Below are 6,962 nucleotides of genomic sequence, written 5' to 3'. Positions count from 1 at the left end.
ATGGTTTAACTCAAAATGCTAATTCCTACCTTATGGATTTTAATTGGTGAACAGCTTTACCTGTTCTATCAATTATATGGATTTTGTGGATTGTATGCACCGTTATGGGACGGTGGCATACTAGGGACAGACTGATTCAAAATACTCAGTCTTACTTATTTTGGAATAAGGGTACGAATTATAAAAATATAATTCTCCTTATATTTAAGTCTGTGCGATTAAATAAGCTGAACGACTTATTGGATCTCTTATATAAGTCTGTGCGGTTGAATAAGCTAAACGACTTATTAGATTTCCTATGGATGGATATGAATGGTTTTTAAATATATTTTTATGGTACCACGAGATAAGCTTGAGTCTCAGACTCGTTGGTTAGGGTGCGTATATGCAGTAGGATGCGTAGCTGGATACGAGAAGTTGAGGTGTACCCTATTAGGTCTAGGTACTCATGTCTACCAATGGGTGCGTTTTCGCATGTTACCTTTTAAATCTATTTTTATGGTACCACGAGATGAGCTTGAGTCTCAGACTCGTTGGTTAGGGTGCGTATATGCAGTAGGATGCGTAGCTGGATACGAGAGGTTGAGGTGTACCCTGTTAGGTCTAGGTACTCATGCCCACCTATGGGTGCGTTTTCGCATGTTGCCTTCTATTCAGGTTGTGACCCTCTCCATAGTCCAGTGAGAGTCCTGTAGTGTGAATATACATATGTACGGACTATTAGCTATTGTTGAGTTGGTTAGAATGTATATGCGTATCGAGTCTCTACTTGGATTGTAGTAGGTTAGAACTTATTCGTGGGCCTGACCCACCTCTATTTTTCAGGTACTCATCAGTTCCAGACTTAGACTTGATCGTGCTGAGCAGAGACTACTACTCACTCTTCCGACGACGTAGGACTTTTCTCCATGGTTTACTCTGGATGTTCTTTAAGTAGCTTTCATTTCAGTTTGGATTATTATTAGGGGTCTATTAGAGATGGATTCCCGAGATGTATTAGAATTGGAGAAGTTGGATGTATCAGATTAATTCTTTATTTAAAAAATTTTATTCTGGGGTTTTAACGTTTGGATTATTGTTCTAGTTTCTTTTCAGCAATTTATTTATTCCTGTTTTTTTAATTGTATTCTGTGTTCGTTTATTGCTAATTGGTTTGATATCCTCGGGTAATCGGGCGTGGGCCTGGCCAACCCGCATCCAGAAATCTGGGGGATCACAACTTGCTCTTGCAAACACTCACCCGCCTTCTATCATGCCCACACATTTCTACCCGTGTATATCATTTTGCGTTGTAATGTCTCTTGCCATCTACTTAGCTTGCACATTCTTTGACACTTAAACTCTCTCACTCGCTCTCGCCAATACTTGACTCGTACACTTTCTCGACCCAGGTCATCAAACCCTGGCATCGCGCCTAGGTAGCCAAAACCCTGGCACCGCACCCAGGTACACAAACCCTGGCATCGCATCAAGGTCCCAAACCCTGGCATCACGCCCAGGTACCCAAACCCTAGTAGTACTCCCAGGTACCCAAACCCTAGCAGTACTCCCAGGTACCCAAACCCTAGTATCGCGCCCAGGTACATAAACCTTGGCATCGCGCCCAGGTACCCAAAACCCTGGCACTGCACCCAGGTACCCAAACCCTGGTACCGCGCCCAGGTACCCAAACCCTGGCGTCGCGTCCAGGTACACAAACCCTAGCATCGCGCCCAGGGACCCAAAACCTTAGCATGGCGCCCAAGTACCCAAACCCTGATAGTGCTCCCAGGTATCCAAACCCTAGTATCGTGTCCAAGTACTTAAACCCTGGCATCGCGCCCAAGTACATAAACCCTGGCATCGCGCCTAGGTACAGAAAGCCCTGACATCGCACCCAGGTACCCAAACCTTGGCATCCCGCCTAGGTCATCAAACTCTGGCATCTCGTCTAGGTACCTAAAACCCTGACATCGCGCCCAGGTACCCAAGCCTTGGTATCGCGCCCAGGTACCCAAATCCTGGTCGGCATCGCGTCCAAGTACTTAAACCCTGGCATCGTGCCCAGGTACACAAACCCTGGCATCACGCCTAGGTACCCAAACAGGCATACCACCCAAAACCCTGGCATCGCGCCTAGGTACCCAAACCCTCGCATCGCGCTTAGGTACTTAAACTTTGGCATCGCGCCCAGGTTACCAAACCCTGGAATCATGCCCAGGTCATCCAACCTTGCATTGCGCATCCTATCCAGGTTACTACACCTTGGTATCACTCCGGGTCATCAAGCCCTAGTATCGCACCAGGTTACCAAACCCCGGTATCGTACCAAGTCAAGCAAAACCTTACGTAAGCACCATTTTCGGTCATTTATGCACGGTTAACCTTCTACGAATTCTTCAAAGCTCACCCACGCAGGGGGACTAAATGTAGGTGTTAAATACATCTCACTTTAAATGGCCCATATTTCTTGGTCAAACAGTCAACGGACTATGCCACATCATCAACAATGGCCCACAAAGCTCTGTCAAATAGTCAACAAACGACGCCACATCAGAAATGATGGCCCACAAGTCAAACGGTCTAAGTTACGTGACACTTACCACGTCAGTATACTTTGAACAGAAGATCAAAGACTTGAAGACCTGAGTTGGGAGCAGGACTCAGAATTATTTGGGATCCGAGGAGGTTCTTGGTTTGGTGGATGAAGTTCAGGGCTCGTCAAGTTAACACTTGACCCAACTCGTAGAAAGAGATACCATTTTGACTCCCATATATTTTAGACCCATCTTAATTAACATTATAATAATGTTAATGGGCCCCACATATGATGTCATATGACATCACCCCCTCTTACTTGGCCTATATAAGGATGTGCTCCAAGACCAAGTGAAGAGAGAGCAAAAAAAAAAAAAAAGGAGGAGGAAATAACTTCTCATGGTTTTTCTCTATACATCTTCACCAAGGGAGTCAATGGTGTACTACTACACTGCCATCTTCACCCTTTCTCTCGAGTTTGCTTGTGCTTCCACCTCTCTCAGTCCACCTCGGATTCTATATGTTATTTGGATCACTCAGATTTGTGTATGATATCACCATTTATATGTATTTTATTGTGTTATGAAAAAGAACCCCCACAGAACTGTGCCCTTAAGAAACTGGGTCTTGGACGTTCCTCTTTTCATCAGGGGTTCCTCTTTTCTTCAGGGTTTTTCTGCTTGTCGGAGTGGTTTATTTGGATCTCCTCTTGGTTTTTTCTCCTGATGGTTTCCTCTCTGGTGATCTTGGGTACTCCTTTCTCTACTTGCCGAACCGGTAACCATGCACAGTGAGATGCAACGCTGATGGTTTTTAGTTTTGGAAAATTTGATGCCCAATCTGTGCAAAATTTTCCGTTCGATCCGGGTATTGCTATAAGTTCTTGTGTTTTTATGTTCATATTAATTTTATCTCTGTGTGTTTTGCTTTTCGGCTTTTTTGGTTTGCCTCCCCCTTCTTTCCGGGTTTGGCTTCCCTTAACGAGTAAATTGGCTATGAGCGACACGCCTATTCTAGTTGCCAATACCTCTGGTCTGGGGATGGGTGCTGAGATACGGTGTATCACAAATATCGGTGATCTTCTGGTTCATGGGTCAGTGTCTGTTGACGGCGAGGAAGTGGAGGTTTCCCTCCAGTCGACGCTCTCTTTTTAGTCAACATCCATCACTGATCCTCTGCTGTATTGGCTAAGTGCCGCCTTTTGGTCGGTACATGGTTTGTATCACTGCACCGGTTCAACACTTGAATCTATGGTGGTGTTTGCAGGTATCTTTTTTGGTATGCGGATGTGTCCCTTAGAAAATCATGGTTTGGCGAAGCTTCGGACTATCAGCAGCGTTTTGGTTGCTAGCCCGGGTCGCCATGGTTGCTCTATTGTGAAGGCTTCATCGTTCCGGGCTTGGTCGGCACACTCACTTCTTCCTAATTCTCGGTGGTCGGCTGATTTGGATTTTCCTCGAATCCTCCGTCCTATAGTTGACTGTCAAAATGAGCATCAAAAGTCAAACGTAATGATGATTTTGTGGCTTCAGCGTGGTGTGCACGTTAAATTTGTGGCTTCACCTTTGGGGTGGTTTATATTGTATCCATTACACCACGTAGGAAATGCAGAGATGGTAGTTTTCCTGATGCCTACGGAATTTGTGGCTATGGGCTTTGTTTGTCCTCAGACCCACTTTGATGTCACTATTGTGGGCAGCCCATTAGTCTTGTCATCTGACGTCCTGTTGGAGTGTGCAAAACCCAATGGACCTATTTGGAGGTGGCTTAGCCCAATCATTGGTGGGTATATTCAATGGACCCAATGTCCAGTTTGGTGGTGTTTTAAGACCCTCTTTGTGGCTTGCCCATAAGCATTGCCAGTTGATTCAATTTTTTCCTTTTCTTGTTAATATATATATATATATATATATATATATATATATATATCAAACTCTCCAGATTTTACTGATCACATAAGTCGACAGTTTCTTACTTGTGGAGAATCTTCCTAAGGGGTTTATCAGTCAGCACCACTATAGTATAGGCCTGGAAATAAGGTCTAAGTTTTATAGTTGACATAATTATAGTAAATGCCAGTTTCTCCATCGTTGGATATCTTTCTTTTACACTTCTCAGTGCTAGATTAGTCAGCACCACATGTCTGTTGCCCGGGAAATCAATCGACTCAGGGCAATAATCTTTCTAATGAATGCGAAATAAACTAAAATCACTTTAATTTTCCCCAACTATACGAATAATCCGAAGTAGCACAACTTTTTAACTCAAAATCTCAATTCGAATTGTAAATTTGAATTTAAAAATTTAAGAATGAGTTAAACTCCGTTATGGTAATTAAAATTAGGGATCGAATTAGGATTAAATTAAAGTTTAATATTTCATTTACGGGGCCGGATCTGAATTGCACATCCAATCTGCCCAACTTGCAGCCTTACATACTGCATAAGAAATAGACGGGGCTTGGGAAGAGGCCCCCAAGCCATGCTGACCCCTTTCTTTATTATTAAAATATATAATAATATCATTTAATATTAATTTTATGATAAAATATATCAAATACATACAGAAAATTTTAACTTCATAATTTTTCTTTTTGATTATTATTCATCAAATACTTTACACACATATTAATGTTAAATGCTTTGTTTTTTTTTTTTTTTTTTTTTTTTTTTTTTTTTTTTTTTTTTAAATGCTTATGTTCTCCTTTATATATACTTGTTGTATTTCATACATTTTCTAAGAATTGACAAACTATTTTCAAAGCTTAAACAAACGTGACCTTGTAGACATATTGTGTTTGGACTCAGGCCATCAATCCAGTAATCCAGCCCATTCTTCATGGACTTGTCAGTCACTAGCTGAAGCCAGTCCATTGTCTATAAATATTAAAAATCAAAATTACACTAAAAATCTCATTCTATATATGGATGCATAAATTTTTAAATAAGGGAATTTAGATTTAAATAGAAAATTATATATTGAAATTACAAACATAATAATGCCAATGTTAGCAGTAGAAAATTGATAAAAGGTCAGTTTTACCCTTCTAATACCTAAAATGATCGAAGACAAATATTTCATAGGCAAAACCATAAAATTGCACACATTACTGTTAATAAGTTGAATGATCGCCACTCACACAGATAAACTTTGATGGAATGTAAGTGAAATTTACCCTTTTTAAAATTATTGAATTATGATTTGTGATAATTGAAATTTATTTATTTATATTGGTTAAACACATACACACCCTCAAATACCCAACCAAGGGCTCCAATGAATTTGCTTATTACATAAAAGAGATCTAACTAGTATAACAATAATATGGTTAATATGGTATGCATGTGTGTGTATATATATATATACACACACATGCATACCATATTAACCATATTATATATACACACACATGCATACCATATTAACCATATTATTGTTATACTAGTTAGATCTCTTTTATGTAATAAGCAAATTCATTGGAGCATGTGTGTGTGTATATATATATGTGTGTGTGTGTGTGCGCGCGCGCGCGCAATAATTGTTTGTGTGGTTGTATAATTAGAATCTCAGTCTTCCAATTCCCTGTGGCAGACCATGTTCAAGGAAATGGGTGGATCTGAATAATTTCCAATGGAGATATGATCAACAATAATCTTGTTAACTGCCTCAGTGTAGTGAACTCCATCCCAATTTATTCTCTTTGAGGGGTCTTCGCATGATCCCACAAAAAATTTGCTTCCATTCAGTCACAGTACTTCCACAGCCTGCAGCGCTATAGTTGTATTTCCCGCCATAGCCACAACAAGAAATAGTTGGATACGAAAGTCCTACAGTTTACCAACAAAATAATTAATGTAAATTAATTAATACACGCCCATATATATATATATACACACACACACATATATATATTTACACATACACTGATACAGACAAATGTTCATGTCATGCATTAGAGAGTTGAACTGCTCAAATTCGATTTGTTGAATGAAATTCATTTCATGTTAATTAATCAAAAAGAAGTGCTAGACAGTCCCCGAGTGCTTAAGATAATCTTGCCGACGGTCCAACAACAATCGCCAATCACAAATTTCTAGTGCTCTTGTGATTGGTTTTTAATGAGGAAAAAAAAAAAAAAAAAAAAAAATTGCAACATTTGTTTTGATTTGTTAAAAACCAATTACACTAGTGTTAGGCAATTGTAACGGGAGTGGCTATGACTAACACTTCTCTTAATCAAACATATAATTGGTTTGACAAGACTTGAGAAAAATTATATTTGTTGTTAGAAGTGACCGTCAAAACACTGTTGCTTGTAGGGGGTTGGGTTGGGCCGGGCTGACAAAATTGGGCTATGTCAGTAACCCGAACTTGAATATTTTCGAGTCAGGCGGGCTGGCCCGTTCAACCCTTTTCTTTTGTTTTTTTTAATATGCAAATTACAT

Source organism: Cornus florida, unplaced genomic scaffold, assembly GCF_030987335.1.
Source record: "Cornus florida cultivar Cherokee Brave unplaced genomic scaffold, ASM3098733v1 CherokeeBrave_3.0.0_Hap2_Chr09, whole genome shotgun sequence".
Lineage (NCBI taxonomy): Eukaryota > Viridiplantae > Streptophyta > Magnoliopsida > Cornales > Cornaceae > Cornus > Cornus florida.
This window is presented reverse-complemented; position numbering follows the sequence as displayed.